The sequence below is a fragment of the Neoarius graeffei genome, chromosome 6, assembly GCF_027579695.1.
Source record: "Neoarius graeffei isolate fNeoGra1 chromosome 6, fNeoGra1.pri, whole genome shotgun sequence".
Taxonomy (NCBI): Eukaryota; Metazoa; Chordata; class Actinopteri; order Siluriformes; family Ariidae; genus Neoarius; species Neoarius graeffei.
In genome coordinates this window covers 6,671,884-6,689,420 of record NC_083574.1, presented here as the reverse complement: position 1 = coordinate 6,689,420, position 17,537 = coordinate 6,671,884, and the positions used below count along the sequence as shown (strand labels likewise).

The 17,537-nt window shown below is 37.1% G+C and overlaps 1 long non-coding RNA gene across 1 annotated transcript in view; it reads left to right on the top strand.

Annotated features, from left to right (window-relative positions):
- The window catches only part of LOC132887706 (uncharacterized), a 14,687-nt gene extending 4,282 nt beyond the window's left edge, over positions 1-10,405 (top strand). Inside the window, exons 2-3 of the long non-coding RNA XR_009654868.1 lie at positions 4,399-4,576; positions 9,580-10,405. This is a non-coding gene — a long non-coding RNA (uncharacterized LOC132887706). The remainder of the gene's footprint in view (positions 1-4,398; positions 4,577-9,579) is intronic.
- The last annotated feature ends 7,132 nt before the right edge of the window (positions 10,406-17,537 follow it).

Below are 17,537 nucleotides of genomic sequence, written 5' to 3'. Positions count from 1 at the left end.
GCTGGCGGTTTCTGAACTGCAGCCCATTTACAGCGGGTCATCCATTTATCACAGGCTCGTGATTGGATTCTGCAGGATGGTAGGGGTATGGGGTCGAGTGGTGGTGGTGGTGGGGGGACTCACTTTACGGTGTTATGTAGCCAATGCACACTAATCACGGGCGGTCTCTGGATGATCAGCGGGTGTCTCACCCGAATCTCCAGAGAGGCTTCCGGGTAGATTTTTGGAAAGATGCTTGAACACGAAGAGCTCATAAACATACTCGAATTTGAAAAAGGAAAAAAAAGTATTGTAATAGTCGATTGATTATAATATAATATAATATAATATAATATAATATAATATAATATAATATAATATAATATAATATAATTAAAGGCCATTTCCATGTGGATTGTTTTTTTGTTTTTGTGCACTTAATGCTCATTTTGGTAGCTTTCACTTCTTGAACAATCATTTTCAGAAAAGAAAGAAAGAAAGATCCTCTTCTTCCCCAAATACCACCAAACAGACACAACTACTGAATACATACACGGTAAAAAATAATTTGTTGTTTTAACTTAAAAAAGTTAGTGCAAGGGCTGCCTTAAAATTTTGAGTTCATTGAAATTCACATAGGACGTTAAATTGTTGTGAACTTACTATATTAATTTCAGTGAACTCAAAATTTTAAGGCAGCCCTTGCACTAACCTTTTTAAGTTAAAACAACAAATAATTTTTTAATAATGCTAATATAATATAATATAATATAATATAATATAATATAATATAATATAATATAATATAATATAATATAATATAAAGCTATTTTTGCACAGTAGCCCTTAATAATTCATTAACAGTTATTTTCAACAAACAAACAAACAAACAAACAAACAAACAAACAAACAAACAAACAAACAAACAAAAGAAAATACAACCAACCAACCAACCTAAATGAAACACAAACAAACCACAAAACATTGACCAAATGGGAATAATCTAATCTAATCTAATCTAATCTAATCTAATCTAATCTAATCTAATCTAATCTAATCTAATCTAATACCATATAGTATAGAGACACAAAGCTATTTTTACGCAGCTCTTCACCTCATAAACAGTCCTCTGCAAAAACAACAGCAATAAACAGACAAAAGCCTCAAGACAGTGTGGTAATCTAATCTAATCTAATCTAATCTAATCTAATCTAATCTAATCTAATCTAATCTAATCTAATCTAATGTAATGTAATATAGCAACATATAACTAATTTTATGCAGTAGCCCTTCACTTCATAACAGTCATCTGCAAAAAACAACAGCAACACACACACACACACACACACACACACACACACACACACACACACACACACACACACACACACACACACACAAATAGAGAGTGTGATAATCTAATCTAATCTAATCTAATCTAATCTAATCTAATCTAATCTAATCTAATCTAATCTAATCTAATCTAATCTAATGTCAGACATCAAGCTTTTTTTTTGCACAAGTAACTTTTTCATGTCCTGAACACTCATTTACAATCATATCTCAAACATCTCCAATGTTTTTCTCCATCATGAACACGCTTGTGTTCTGTTTCAGATCAGGCACAAAGTAGATATAGTTTTAGCTCTCCTAAAGAGGAGAGAGAGAAGAGAGGAGGGAGAGGGAGGAGAGAGAAGAGAGAGAGGAGAGAGAAGAGAGGGAGGAGAGAGAGAAGAGAGGGAGGAGAGGGAGAAGAGAGGGAGGAGAGAGAGAGGAGAGAGAGAAGAGAGGAGAGGAGAGAGGGAGAGAAAGGAGAGGGAGAGGAGTGAGAGGAGAGAGGAGAGAAGAGACAGAAGAGAGGAGAGGAGAGAGGAGAAAGAGAGGGAGAGAGAGGGAGAGAGAGGAGAGAGGAGGGACAGAGAGGAGAGAGGAGGGAGAGAAGAGAGGAGAGAGAGGAGAGAGAGAGGGAGAGAGAGGAGAGAGGAGGGAGAGAGGAGAGAAGGAGAAAAGAGAGGGGGAGAGAGAGGGAGAGAGGAGAGAGAGGAGGGAGAGAGAGGAGAGGGGGAGAGAGAAGAGGGAGAGGAGAAAGAGGAGAGGGAGGGAGAGGAGGGAGAGAGAGGAGAGAGAAGGGAGAGAGAGAGGAGAGGAGGAGAGATAGAGGAAAAGAAGGAGAGGGAGAGAGGAGAGAAGGAGAGAGGGAGAGGAGAGGGAGAAAGGAGAGGAGGGAGAGAGAGGGAGAGAGAGAGGAGGGAGAGAGAGGAGAGGGAGAGAGAGGAGGGAGAAAGAGAGGAGAGGAGAGAGAGGAGAGAGAGAGGAGAGGAGGAGAGAGGAGAGGGAGAGAGAGGAGGGAGAGGGAGAGGAGAGGGAGAGGAGGCTTCGGGGTGGTCTGAAGTGGGTGACATGGCCATTGATCAAGTGGATGTTGCACTAAAACATACACACAGTCTGAAGAGCAGAGATGACCCCGAGTCCCTCTGACCCCCCCCCAAAAGCTCATTTTACCGCCCAAGAGTTTTGTTTAAAAATGAAATTATTAGATTCTTTTCACTTCCAAACCTTGTATTATCCCGAAACACTGCGTTGCACAATAATGGAGAAGATTTCATTCAGTAAATTAGTTTGTTTGGAGAACACAGTTGATCGAAACCCTACAGCATAAAATATTCAACTGATTTTTATTCACAGTGACTCTGTGAGAGGACGAATGAATGATTTTCACAAGTCACGGCTTTATTGAGTAATTCATGTAAGCCAGATTGTGATTATGATTGTCTGGACTTCAACAAAGCAAAAAAAAAAAAAAAGTGTATTGTGAAATTTCAGGCTCTCTTTTAGTTAGTAAACATCAGGTAATATTCATAATGAGGAATAAATATCAGTATTTCACTTATTAAAGTATAATAAATCCACTGTCTGTAAATAGTTTCCTGGTGAATAAAAGCTCCAAATTAGACAGACTGCGTGTCAGGACTTTATCATTGACTTGTGACATTTTAAAAAATGTAATATTCGGCCTGAGATATAATATTAAATAAATTTAATACTAGGAACTAAATCTACAGTATTTTCTTAGTAATAAATCCTAAAATCCTTATGGATTGCTTACAGTTCATACGTTAAATAAATAAATAAATAAATAAATAAATAAATAAATAAAGTTTATTCTTGGTGTTATATGGTACATCTTTTCTTTTTTAAAATATAACTTATTACAATTTATAAATAATTTCAATCAGTGATCAATTCAGTGCTCCTTAAGGGTTAACCAGGCTCAAATATTTGTTGCATATTTTATTTTATTTCATTTTATTTAATTTCTTTTTTAAAAATCAATAATTGTAAACACGTTCATGATGTTCATGCGACAACCTAAAAAACAAAACAAAACAAAACAAAAAAAAATCTAAATCCAAGTGAAAGAAAATGACGAAGGTGTGCTATATTTGTCTGTTCACAAATATGATTTTGACAGGGGGAGACATTTGTTTCATGAATTTAAAATAAGTCAAATAAATAAAGTCTAAGTGGTGAAGAGTTGGCAGCTCTGAGACGATTAGTAATACGCTTTGAGTGCTTCAGGCTTTGCAAAGGGGGGAAATAGTTTGTTCAAATTCTTTGCTAAAATTGCAATGATGATAAAAGTAAAAAAAAATAATAATAATTATGAGGTTGCAAATCTACAGCTGTAAAATGTGCATCAAGACCAGGGAAAATTAAAATATAAAGAAATGCAAAAAGAAAAAAACAACAACCCCAAAATAAACAAAAAAGCTTAAAAATCAAGTGCTCACCTGAGACAAAGGTGTGAAAGAGTTTCAAATTAATGTTGAGTAGATTTTTTTCTTGTATGTTTGTATATTGTATTCATTTTATTAGGCTATTCATTGTGACACAGCTGGATTTACTATTTGGAAAAAAAAGCATTGCAAAAATATCTTTGCATCTTTTCTTGAATCTTTGTTAACATTCTGTGCAACTTTTTAAATTGTCCATTATTGCTTTTAATTGCTCACAAATCCTTCTCTGAAATAAAATGCTGAATGGACCGCTTTTCAAACGGTCATTATATAAACTGAAGTCTCTTATTTAAAAAAAAAAACACCACCAACAACAAAAAAAACCTCAAAGCAAAGACAGATTCAACAATACCAATCACCTTTAAAGGTCATATTTATTCACACACAGTAAATATGTTTAGATCTCTTTTTCCAACTTTTGCCGTCTTGGCCTTTGCTTTGGCTTTGGCTTTGACCATACTGTCTGTCAGCGTTTCCTGTCTTTTCAGATAATTTAGGGGTCTGAATAGAAAGGTGTACTGTTGCAATTTGTGGCCCAGAAAAACCACCGTAATACAGACACCTCTCTCTCTCTCTCTCTCTCTCTCTGTGTTTTTACTTTTTACTTTCCCATGGTATCAAGACATCAACACCACAGGCGTGCATCTACTGTGAGCCACAACACTGTTTCCAGGGAACGAGGGAATGATGAGACAAAGCAATAGCGGGAAAGACAGACACAGGCCGAGACAGAGAGAGAGAGAAGAAGAAGAAGAAGAAGAAGGGGAACGAGAAGACACCCACGCACTTCTGTGGTGCAGGTTAGACTAATTTGGGTCAGACTGATTTGAGGCAGATGAGAGAAGGATCCAGTTCTCCATACGCTCAGTATTTGTGTAATCCAGTGGCTTGTCCCCACTCTCTACCTCTGAAGGAGGATTTTCCTGCAGGGGAGGCGATTCGGAAAAAGCAATTAAGAATTCCCAAACAGTTCACAACAATAGAAGATGTCGCGGTGCGGTGCCGGTTTTCGGTCCCTAAAGGTCTTCCTCTCCAAACTCGACTATTTTTAAATCCACCTATAGAACGACTACAGATTCAACATGAACACAGTGCAGAATCAGTGACATGCTCTGAGAAAAACAAACAAACAAACAAACAAACAAACAAACAAACAAACAAACAAACAAACAAACAAACAAACAAACAACAAAGACTTTATTTTACAGTTTATCTAATTTAAAAAAAAGTTGAACATCAAATGGGAATGTATTCTGTAGTGTGTGTACAGTATGTGTGTGTGTGTGTGTGTGTGTGTGTATATATACAGTGGGGCAAAAAAGTATTTAGTCAGCCACCAATTGTGCAAGTTCTTCCACTTAAAAAGATGAGAGAGGCCTGTAATTTTCATCATAGGTACACTTCAACTATGAGAGACAGAATGGGGGGAAAGAATACAGGAAATCACATTGTAGGATTTTTAATGAATTAATTGGTAAATTCCTCGGTAAAATAAGTATTTGGTCACCTACAAACAAGCAAGATTTCTGGCTCTCACAGACCTGTAGCTTCTTCTTTAAGAGGCTCCTCTGTCCTCCACTCGTTACCTGTATTAATGGCACCTGTTTGAACTCGTTATCAGTATAAAAGACACCTGTCCACAACCTCAAACAGTCACACTCCAAACTCCACTATGGCCAAGACCAAAGAGCTGTCAAAGGACACCAGAAACAAAATTGTAGACCTGCACCAGGCTGGGAAGACTGAATCTGCAATAGGTAAGCAGCTTGGTGTGAAGAAATCAACTGTGGGAGCAATTATTAGAAAATGGAAGACATATAAGACCACTGATAATCTCCCTCGATCTGGGGCTCCACACAAGATCTCACCCCGTGGGGTCAAAATGATCACATGAACTGTGAGCAAAAATCCCAGAACCACACGGGGGGACCTAGTGAATGACCTGCAGAGAGCTGGGACCAAAGTAACAAAGGCTACCATCAGTGACACACTACGCCGCCACGGACTCAAATCCTGCAGTGCCAGACGTGTCCCCCTGCTTAAGCCAGTACATGTCCAGGCCCGTCTGAAGTTTGCTAGAGAGCATTTGGATGATCCAGAAGAGGATTGGGAGAAGGTCAGATGAAACCAAAATAGAACTTTTTGGTAAAAACTCAACTTGTCGTGTTTGGAGGAGAAAGAATGCTGAGTTGCATCCAAAGAACACCATACCTAATGTGAAGCATGGGGGTGGAAACATCATGCTTTGGGGCTGTTTTTCTGCAAAGGGACCAGGACGACTGATCCGTATAACGGAAAGAATGAATGGGGCCATGTATCGTGAGATTTTGAGTGAAAACCTCCTTCCATCAGCAAGGGCATTGAAGATGAAACGTGGCTGGGTCTTTCAGCATGACAATGATCCCAAACACACCGCCCGGGCAACGAAGGAGTGGCTTCGTAAGAAGCATTTCAAGGTCCTAGAGTGGCCTAGCCAGTCTCCAGATCTCAACCCCATAGAAAATCTTTGGAGGGAGTTGAAAGTCCGTGTTGCCCAGTGACAGCCCCAAAACATCACTGCTCTAGAGGAGATCTGCATGGAGGAATGGGCCAAAATACCAGCAACAGTGTGTGAAAACCTTGTGAAGACTTACAGAAAACGTTTGACCTCTGTCATTGCCAACAAAGGGTATATAACAAAGTATTGAGATGAACTTTTGTTATTGACCAAATACTTATTTTCCACCATAATTTGCAAATAAGTTATTTAAAAACCAGAATATGTGATTTTCTGGATTTTTTTTCCCTCATTTTGTCTCTCATAGTTGAAGTGTACCTATGATGAAAATTACAGGCCTCTCTCATCTTTTTAAGTGAGAGAACTTGCACAATTGGTGGCTGACTAAATACTTTTTTGCCCCACTGTAATATATATTTTTTTCTTACACACACACACACACACACACACACACACACACACACACACACACACACACACACACACTTATAGGAGGATGTATGAAAATGTAATGCATTTGAGTGCAAAAATATACACCCCCCATATAGTTTCCAGGTGGGAAAAATGTAAGAAAAAAACCCCCAAAAACCCATGCCTTTATTTGACAATTAATAAAAGTCCAATCCAGAAAGTTAACAATGAAACATGGATGCATCCTGAAAGCAACAAGACAGCAACCCATGACATAAAAATAAACAAATACAAGTTAAATGTATAATGTTTAATCTTGTTCCAAAAGATGTATATGTGAGAGCCTTTCTATTAAAATGCCACTATAGAATATTTACATGACATCCAGAAAATTTTAAATGAATGTAATTTTTTTTACTACTACTATGAGTAATTTAACATATTTGCATTAATTTATGTCCGAATGAAGGATCGTGATTCACTGCGACAGAACACGTGATTGTCTTTTGTCATAAGGATGCACAAACTTTTGCACTCGACTATAAATATGCATAATGTCCAAGAATGAATAAACATCCAAATAGTATTAGAAGTCAAATATATATTGAACAGGTACCAAATGTTGTGAAATGTTTTTATTCCTGTGAATAATATCCACATAATATGCATTATGACTTCATAAAAATGTATAATATCGAAACTAAAAGCATGTCCATGTTGATGTTGTTGCAGTGATTTTTTTTTTTTGGCATGTGGCTATCAGAAAAGTAAAATTCCTTCAGTATTGTAATGGAATGTAAGCAGGATTGTAATGGCTGGTCTCAGCAGCAAAAGGCCAGGGTGGGAAAAAAAGGGGTCTGAGAGCATTTCCTGCTTCAAAGGGGGTCCAAGTGATGCATCAGAACAAACTGGCATCATGTATCATGGAGCACGCCAAGGCGCAGCACTCCACATGCAGACAGAGAGAGAAAGAGAGGAAGAGAGAAAGAGAGAAAGATGGCGTAAGAGCGAGCCAGATCTATTTTTCTAAATTAGAGACAACAGGCTCGATGAGAAGCGAAGATTTTCAGGACATACCACAGCTAAACATAGTAAATATTACTCAAAGAGGCAAGAGAATGCTCTTCAGTTTTATAGCTGAGAGTTCGCAGATGTTCTCCAGCTTCCATGGAACATGCTGTTGAATTGCATTCGGATCATTTCTGCACATACTTTACACAGCATTCATACAGTATGGACATGAACAATGATAGTACTCAGTACTCACTGTCACTGACCCAACACCCTGATGGAAATATCGCATCCTCAAAGTACGGAAATGTCACAGCTTAAAAAAAAAATCACCTGATGAAGATGATGTGATCACTTGACAAATAAAACTCGCTCTTCATGTGAAAAATACACCTTAAGAAAAAGCAAGTGTGTTTGTCTCAGCTAAAAAGTAAAAAGTAAAAAGTGCATGTGTAAAAAGTGCATGTGTAAGGAAATGAATCAATTGCTTGGTGGAAAAAAAAAATCACACATGAAAATAGATGAATCATGAGAAAAAATGAATAAATGAATCAACTGAAACCCCCCCCCCAAAAAAAAAAAAAAAAAAAAAAACTTCATGTGTCATTTGTGGTCAATAAGTTATATGTAAAAAAAAAATACATATGAAAATAAATGAATTAAGGATTAATGTGGAAGGAGTCACTTGAAAACGAGCGAATCATCTGTAAGAATCAGGTGTGTAACTAAACAAATCACTTGGAAAACAGTCAAATAGTAATATAACATAAATGTATAGAAATATACAGAAAATAGATGAAATGTCAAAATATACATATCATATGTGATTTGTACTTAATCAGTAATGTAAAAAAGAGAATCATATGCAAATCAAATCTTATGGAAATGATTCATGGGGAAAAATGAATCATTTGGGAAACAATGATGTGAAAAAACAAAATGGATGCAGTGCATGTGAAAAGGTGTCAAAGCATAACATATAACATAATATATGAATTGTCTAAAAACCACCCACCCACCCACACACACACACGTAAATTTCCCATCATGTGATTGTTTTTTATGACATATAAACTTGTACATACATTCGCATAACATCTCGTTCTCTCTTTATTATCCTACAGCTAGAAATGAGACTTGAAGCCTGTTGTGGAATAAAATGCAGGTTCAGAGGTCACGACGAGACAAATTTTGCATGTTTGTCTGTCTGTGCATCTGTGTGTGTGTGTGCGCAAGATCACGAAAGCACCCACACACGCACACACGTCTCCAGACGTGTCGACAGCCTGCGCCTGCTCCCTGCCGTTTGTGTAAATGTCACATGGCGCACACGGGGAATCTTAGCCTGAACCCGTCAAAAGGCTTTTTATTTCCACCTGCTCCAGGCCTCTTTCCGTTGGCCTGCTCTATAACAATGGTGCTGGAAAAGCCGCGAGAGTGCTCTCTGACAGGAGCAGGATTGATGCTGGATTATGTTTGGCCCCTCTTCAGATGGGCTCCAAGTCGGGAAGCGCTTCCCTCCCTTTTTCCGCCACCACCGCTGCTCCTAAAACACGGCCTGAGTCTGAACATTTAGAAAAAAAAAAGCATTTTACTTTACAGCGAGGAAAAATGAGCACTATATATATATATATATATATATATATATATATATATATATATATATATAAACAAACACACACAGTATATATATATCACACCTTTCTGGTGTGTATGTTAACACAATGATCTTAAAATCTTACCTTATTAATCAGTTATTTATCTTAAACTACGTCACTCACTGCCCTGAGAAGTCTGGCCAAGTCCAATGGGTTAAATTTTTATCTTTCTTGCTTTTTTAATTTGTTATTTTTAAAAAAAAATCTATACTTTTTTTTTTTTTAGGTCCAATGATCTCTCGCCACGTCTCAGACTTGACCCTGATCCAGAGATTGAAGGAAGTGCAAGTATGTGAAGTACCAGCTCCAGGTTACAGCATCAGGTCATGCTTCAGACCATTGACCCTTGATCCCTGCGTCTGTTTATATCTTGTGATTGATTGAATACATAGTGATGAGTCATATCCCCAAGTGTGTTTATATTACAGAGTCACGCAAGGAAGGAAAAGAGCTACGACCTGCTAAAAGCCAGTGGGAGACAGAAAGAGAGTGAGGTGCTAAATTAAAATTCAATATATTTTTGCATTCAAAGGAAATATGTCACCGAATATCTTCGGATATATTTATTCCTCCAAATAAACGTCCTTCTCGTATATTTTCCTCTGTCTTCTTTTTGTTCATGAATTGTTCCTATGTTCATTTAAAATGACAACAACAACAACAACAACAACAACAACAACAACAACAAATCCATCTCCTCGACACCAGATGCAAGAAACCCAAAGTTCTCAAGCCCTTCAAATTTAGCTCCTAAATATTACGCAGGACGTCAGTGCTAAACCTAAACCTAAACCGAGTAAGCCACAGCGGCCTGCGCCTGTGATTAAAACGCAATGTCCTGCCTGCGCTGGACGGTTATTACTGCACAAGTGTTGAATGAGAGCCTTAGTTAGCTTTACTAAATAAACGTGTGCAGATGTTCGACAGTTTACTTCATGTTTGTTCCATCTCCGTTTGAAGATTAAGCGCAGGAGCTCATTAGCGAACTGTGAACACAGCCTGACACCCTTCTCTGTAACTAACGTTCTGACACAATGAAAGAGGCAGCAGCTCTCATTTTGGGCCATTTTCCCTGAATTGTACGGTCCGTCATGGAGCCTGATTTATGGCTGTGTTTATCACCGTGTTATTAAGTAATCAGTGTACACCGCAGTTGCTCTTCAAATCTCCTTAATTCCGACTAAAGTCCTGAGATTACGCTCAAATTAAAGGCCCACATCAATGCTGTTTACTTTCTGAGAATCGTCCTTTATTTCATATGTGGTAAAAACACGTTTATATCTGTATTCCATGCCTTGTTGAGTAAAAGTGACCTATCTTGTTGAGTAAAAGCGTGATGTTTATTTGTTTTTTGGGTTTTTTTTTTTGCATGTTGCTATGGCGGATTAAAGGAAATAGTGACCTGTCATGACCTGGACATGCTTGTGAAGCTAAATCACCTTCAAGACCATTGTTAATTGTGTTTGATGGATATTATAATATTATTCTATCCACATTCACTGGATATGAGTAATCGTGTGCTCTGATTGGCTACTCTACTACTAGGATATCAGCTCATATACCATGGGTAGAGAAAAAAAATGGCCACACATGTTGCTGAACTAACTGAGGACGAATTAAAAACTCTACTCAAAAACAAAACCCCAAAAATACAAAAAAAATCCCCACAAAAAACCCAGCAACAAAATATGGAATGAAAGTATTTGATGTATTGGTAAGAACGTATCCTTTTTTATTTTAATTTTTCAAGAACTATTATTATTATTATTATTATTATTATTATTATTATTATTATTATTATTATTATCTCATTGTTCACAAATTGCTTCTGTCATTTCACTGGTTTGTTTACATTCTAAGTGGAAATGATTTTGTTGGACGTTTTGTATAATGCTTTTATTTATCGAATTTGCAAAAAAGTAAAAATAAAAATGCTCCGTTTCTTAAACTCAAGCGAATGTGGATAGAATAAAACAATTATTCCACTCAATCTCGTCATACCTGAGCTGATACTTGATTTCGTTCAATAAATGTTAAATATTACTACAGGAAGTGGATTCAAGTTAGGAATAAAACACTTGAGGGAATGCAGTTATGTGAAAGTAATCAACAATATCTGGTTCCATCCTGAAGTGTTGTATTTTTTCTAATAGAATTGAGAATTTGCCAGAGATTACAGTTTTATTAATAAGAGAAAAGAAATATCATATATATATATATATATATATATATACACATAACACACACACACACACACACATATATATATATATATATATATGTTTAGGGTTACATTTAAGTATTGTGCAAGTTAGTGCTTGTTATCATTTATAACACCTATAAACACCAGCGTCTCTTTATTTCTCTTTCTTGAAGTTAATAATGCAAAGAAAAAGAAAAAAGAAAAAGCAGTCAAGTGCAAGTCGTACAGTTACAGCTTTACATAGGGCTGACACTGGAGACTCCTTCCAAAAATAACAAAAAACATCAAATGTGGATTGTTAGATTGTTAATTTGTTTGTGTCATATCTGCTGTAGAAATCCTTCTGAAAGTTATGACATGATAGAAATTATAATCCTGAATTTCCTAACATGTTAATATTAACACAAAGATTTGAACATTTTCCAAAAGTAAGTGCACTTTTTTGTCATGATGAAAAAAATGATGAAAAACTCATTAATCACTTAAACACTCAAAACACTTCGCTTCAACTTTAGTCCTTCCTCTCTTTGCATTTTTTTGTGGCTCTTTTCCTTTACTCACGAAAAAAAATCAATAAACTACACTAATTATAAAGTTGTTTAACCCTTTAAACTTGCAGTACCTTCATTTATCAGTCTTCTGTTACTCACTGAATGAAAACAAATGAATAAGACGAATAGCTGTATATTAAGCTGAGATCTTTAAGGGTTAAACATATAGTATCGATATATCACAAATGCATATTAAACCAGTTACATGTTTCTCCAGACAAGATGAATGCGTTGTATTTGTTGTTCCTTCACAGTGAACCACAGAGGAAGGAAAAAAAAGGCTTTTCAAAAATTGTTCAGTGTGACGCTGCAGAAATACATCCAGCTTGTTGGCTCGAGCCGCTCTTGAGGCTCTCTGAGGCTTTTCCGCTGGTGCGTATAGTCAGGTAAACACATTAGCCTGGCATGGATGGCAGGCATCGGGGGCCGAGAGAGAGAGAGAGAGAGAGAGAGAGAGAGAGCGCCATGGCACCGCTGATGGAGCCTCCACTCCAAATCTGGAGAGTGACACAAATGATGGATGGCCATTTGGTAATGGGCCATGTATTAGACCGAAATGGCAAGTTTAAAAGCTCGAGCTCGTTTCTTTGTTAGGCTCGATTTGATATGGGGATTAATCAGCCGGCAGATGTTTTTTGTAGAAGTAAGCGGGAATGAGCACTTCATAGTCCATTAATTATCGAGGTGAATTAGGGAAGGTGTGTAAAGCTTATTGGGTTTTGGTGTTAAACAGGAAGCACAATCATACATATGGATTTAGAGGAGAACTGAAGGCAAATTTTTTATTATCGAAATTCTATTTATCTCATTTTATTAAATACAGGAACACATTTTTGATCGCTATTTTGTCGCTGCTATAGCAAGTTATGAGTGTTTGAAACATGCTCTGTAATACATCAGTCCATATGTCAAAGCAATGGACATAAACGAGATTTGTTGAGACCTGTGCTAGACATCATAGGACGGAAGTAAAACGTACAGCAGAAATCAAAGTGACGAACATCTGCCAATGTTGTAAAAAAAGACGCGCGAGCCCTCTTTCGAATGCTGATGTAATCAAGCCGGAAGTTTCAGGAAAGTTTGAAAAAAGTAGGCAGTAATCGTCATTTAAACTCGTTTTTGTGCAATATTTCGTTTGGAAAACAGTTTTCAAAGTGGCGGCACTGACACCTGGCTGACACTTCTTCATGTTTCGAAGTCTCGCACAAGTCTCGTGAAGATCGCGCGGATAAGCGACGCCTGCCGTGGACCAAATGAACCAAATTCAACATGGCTAAAAACCGAACAGGCCGATAAGTATAATATTTAATTGCAATTAGTTGCCAATACGAGTCACGATATAAGGTTACTAAAACCGAGAACGTAATTGAATAACACGTTAATTAAGAAATAAAGCAAGTTGAAAATGACTTCAGTTCTCCTTTAAATGTTAATCCAAAGAATTCATGTTAGATGTCCTGGATTTTAAGGCTGACGACATTAAGAAGCATGATAAGGCAACAACAACAACATGTAAACATAATAGATGCATTAAAAATCCGTGGTCAAGTCTGAAGATTTATGAACTCATGCAAGAAACTACACATAACTAAACTACACATAATTAATTTACGATACTTAGACCTCTATAAGCAGGTAAACTAAGCAGAATGTTGTTTTTTTTGGCACCGATATTGCTCCTACTCTATGTGTTTGTTTACAGGAACTGAACAGATTTTGAAGTCATTTGATTCATGAAAAAAACAAACTAACAACCTCAAATTGCCTTATATGTACAAAAATGTGGCAAAGGAAGTGAGTGCACTCATTTTATTTTCAATAAAAAAGAGTAAACTCATAATTTAACTATTACACTCTTAAAATCGTACAGTTGGTGCCATTTTGTTGAAGGAAAAACAGCAAGAACCTAATTCCTAGAAAAAGAAGTCAACTTATGTATATAAAATATTATGTACAGTACATGCTGTAGTGAATATACCTAAAATTATTCTATCCACATTCACTGGATATGAGCAATCATGCACTCTGATTGGCTACTCTACTACTAGGATATCAGCTCATGTACCGTGAGAAGAGAAAAACAAAATGGTGGCTTTGTTATCGAGTATTTAAAAGAAACAGACATAGCTAAAAGAATACAGGTTTGTTCCCATCCCTAATATCTCCTGTTACACACTCCAGCCCTGTCAGTGGCGGTAATGCACCTTTAAGTTGGTTTGCCAACCGCCAAAAAACCCTAAAGAAGAAGAAGAAGAAGAAAAACAAAATGGTGGAGCGTGTTGCTGAACCAACCGAGGACGAAATAAAAACTCTACTCGAAATCAAAACCACAAAAAATACAAAAAAAGTAACAAAATATGGAATGAAAGTATTTAATGGTAAAGCCTCGGTCACAACCGGCCGTACGTGCTCCTACAGCCGGTCTACGTGCAAAAAACGCAAGAAACGCACGGAGGGTGCGCGTGAAACGCACGGAGGGCACGAGCATGACGTGCTGATTTTTGAGCCGTAGACTGGCCGCAGAGGTTCTTTGTCATGTCAAACAAACTCTACGGGCGCTTACGTTTTTTTCAGGTTGCAAGACAAACTTACGGCCAACGTGCGTCTTTCTCCACGAACAAAAAAAACCGCAGCGATTTGGGAAACGCCAAAAATCGCACGGCCAAAAAATTGTACGTCCGGTTGTGACCTAGGCTTTAGAACAGATCTTTTTTTTTAATTCTCAAGAATTATTAGAATTATTATCATCATCGCATTTTTCACAAATTGCTCCTGTCATTTCACTGGTTTGTTTACATTGTAAGCTGAAATGATTTTGTCGGACATTTTGTATAACGGTTTTATTTATCGAATTTGCAAAAAATAAAAATAAAAATACGCTGTTTCTCAAAATCCAGTGTATGTGGATAGAATAAAACAGTTATTCCATTCGGTGCTATGCACCTCGTTGGCTATCAGCTCATGTACGACTCGATTTCGTGGAATAACTGTTAAATATATATAATAATAATATAAAATTTCATAATAATGCTGGGGGCGGCACGGTGGTGTAGTGGTTAGCGCTGTTGCCTCACAGCAAGAAGGTTCTGGGTTCGAGCCTCGGGGCCGGCGAGGGCCTTTCTGTGTGGAGTTTGCATGTTCTCCCCGTGTCCGCGTGGGTTTCCTCCGGGTGCTCCGGTTTCCCCCACAGTCCAAAGACATGCAGGTTAGGTTAACTGGTGACTCTAAATTGACCGTAGGTGTGAATGTGAGTGTGAATGGTTGTCTGTGTCTATGTGTCAGCCCTGTGATGACCTGGCGACTTGTCCAGGGTGTACCCCGCCTTTCGCCCGTAGTCAGCTGGGATAGGCTCCAGCTTGCCTGCGACCCTGTAGAAGGATAAAGCGGCTAGAGATAATGAGATGAGATGAGATAATAATGCTGTTTTTTTTTTGTTTTACACTCTTCAAAATAACTTTGGACTCGTATCCTTGCCCTTCTTTGTTGAACCATATGTTCCAAGTAGAACCTTTTTGAAAACCTCAGAACCTTTAATCACCCAATAACCTCTTAAAGAGCCCATGAAGAACTTTCCTCAAGTATAGGCCAAGTAGACCAAGTAGGTTACTGAGAGCCAGATTAGTTAATTTAAAATGACAAGTTTCACATTAACTAATCTGGTTCTTGGTAACCTCCTTGGTCTACTTACAGAAAAAAAAGGTTCTAGAAGAGTTCTCATGGATCATTAATCACTCACAGATTCTAAAAGCCCTTTATATTTTCTTCCCGATAAATAAAACCTGTCGTTTCAAGTTTAGCTCAGCCATCTTAGTACACTGTAAACCCTGATAAGTTGAGTTTACTCAAACAGTGTTTGGAAACTGGTTGCCTTGAAATTTATAGTACATTAAACTTCAGATGTCTTGTAAATGTAAATTGCTTTACCATGCAGCATGAACTAACCATTTTAAGTTTTTTGTACTTAAAAGCCTGATAAGTTGTATTTACTCAAACAGTGTTGGGAAACTGGTTGCCTTGAAATTTATAGTACATTAAACTGAAATATGTTTATTTGATTGAACTTAATATTTAAACTTTCCTAGAATTCATCTTTAGTGATTATACTTTACATTTCAACTTAACAAGAATTCGATTTACCTGTTAAAGCAATAAAACAAATGACAGTGTATAAAGTTTTTCCATTGCATTTGTATTTTATTAACAAGAAGTGCACAATAAACATTGAAACATGAAACATGTTTTTTCTTTAACCAGATATGTGCTAACATTAATACGTAGCCCCTTAACATTCCCCGTACTGCCAGCGGGACGCTGTATACTTACATTATCCGAAAAGTTTTCAAAAAAAAAAGTGTCTCATTCCAAATCCAGAGAGCTCTCCACAGTGACAAAAGCAACTTAGCCAACAGATGAAAATGACGTGAAATTGGTAAAATACCACCTGTAACTATCAAACTGTAAAACACGCGATTTCCACTGCTCTTAAAGTTAAAACAAACATTCCCACCGACAGTCAGGATCCAAAATACTAAGTTCAGAGAAGAAACGTTGGCTGAAGCTCACTCTGAATTTTACCAAACCTCACGTAACTGCTGCTGATCTGTGAAAGTTAAAATGGCGGCTTCACAACTCTGCGCAGATTAAAAAAGAGGCGTGGTCATGACTAAAACTTAGAATTTTAAGGCCATTCAACTTAAACTTATTAACACTTTTGACTATGTGTACAAATTAGTAGAATATACTTAATATTTTTTAGTAATGCAATCAAACTTTAATTTTTACGTACATTGTAATTAAAACATTTAATTAAATACAAAGTCCGGGCTTACAGTGTACCTGGAAATGGTTCTGGAGGATTCTTGAAAGGTTCTTCGTGCAATTCTTCTTTGTTCTTTGTTGCCTCCTAATTGGGTTGTCATAGGGTTCTGGATGGAACCTTTAAGGATTTCATCAGAGGGACATCCAAAGAAGCTTCAAGCGTTTTAACCTGTTGGATGAATCATAAACATGCCCCGAATATAAGAACTCATAAACTGCGCTACTGAGTGGGTCGAAGCCATTTCCATGAAGGTCAGAGTTATAATGATCCATGAGCAGAGTCATATCATGTTATAAAGCATTCATGAGGTATTATAGTTACATTATCATCTGTATCACGCATCATCACAACACTCAGCAACTTTCTACGGTGCGTCACAAGAAATGCCTTTTAAAAATTTTTTCAAGAAATAGATATGACTTTCCATGAAGGTCACTCAAAACACATTCATAACATGTCATAATGCATTATACTGTCCATTTTGTTATAATTATGTATGGAAATGCATTACAGTTCATAGCAATGGTTATAGTGCATTAATACATTGAAGTAGTGTTTATAATACATTATATCACCATTATGCATTATGGAAATATACACTGTAATGGTGA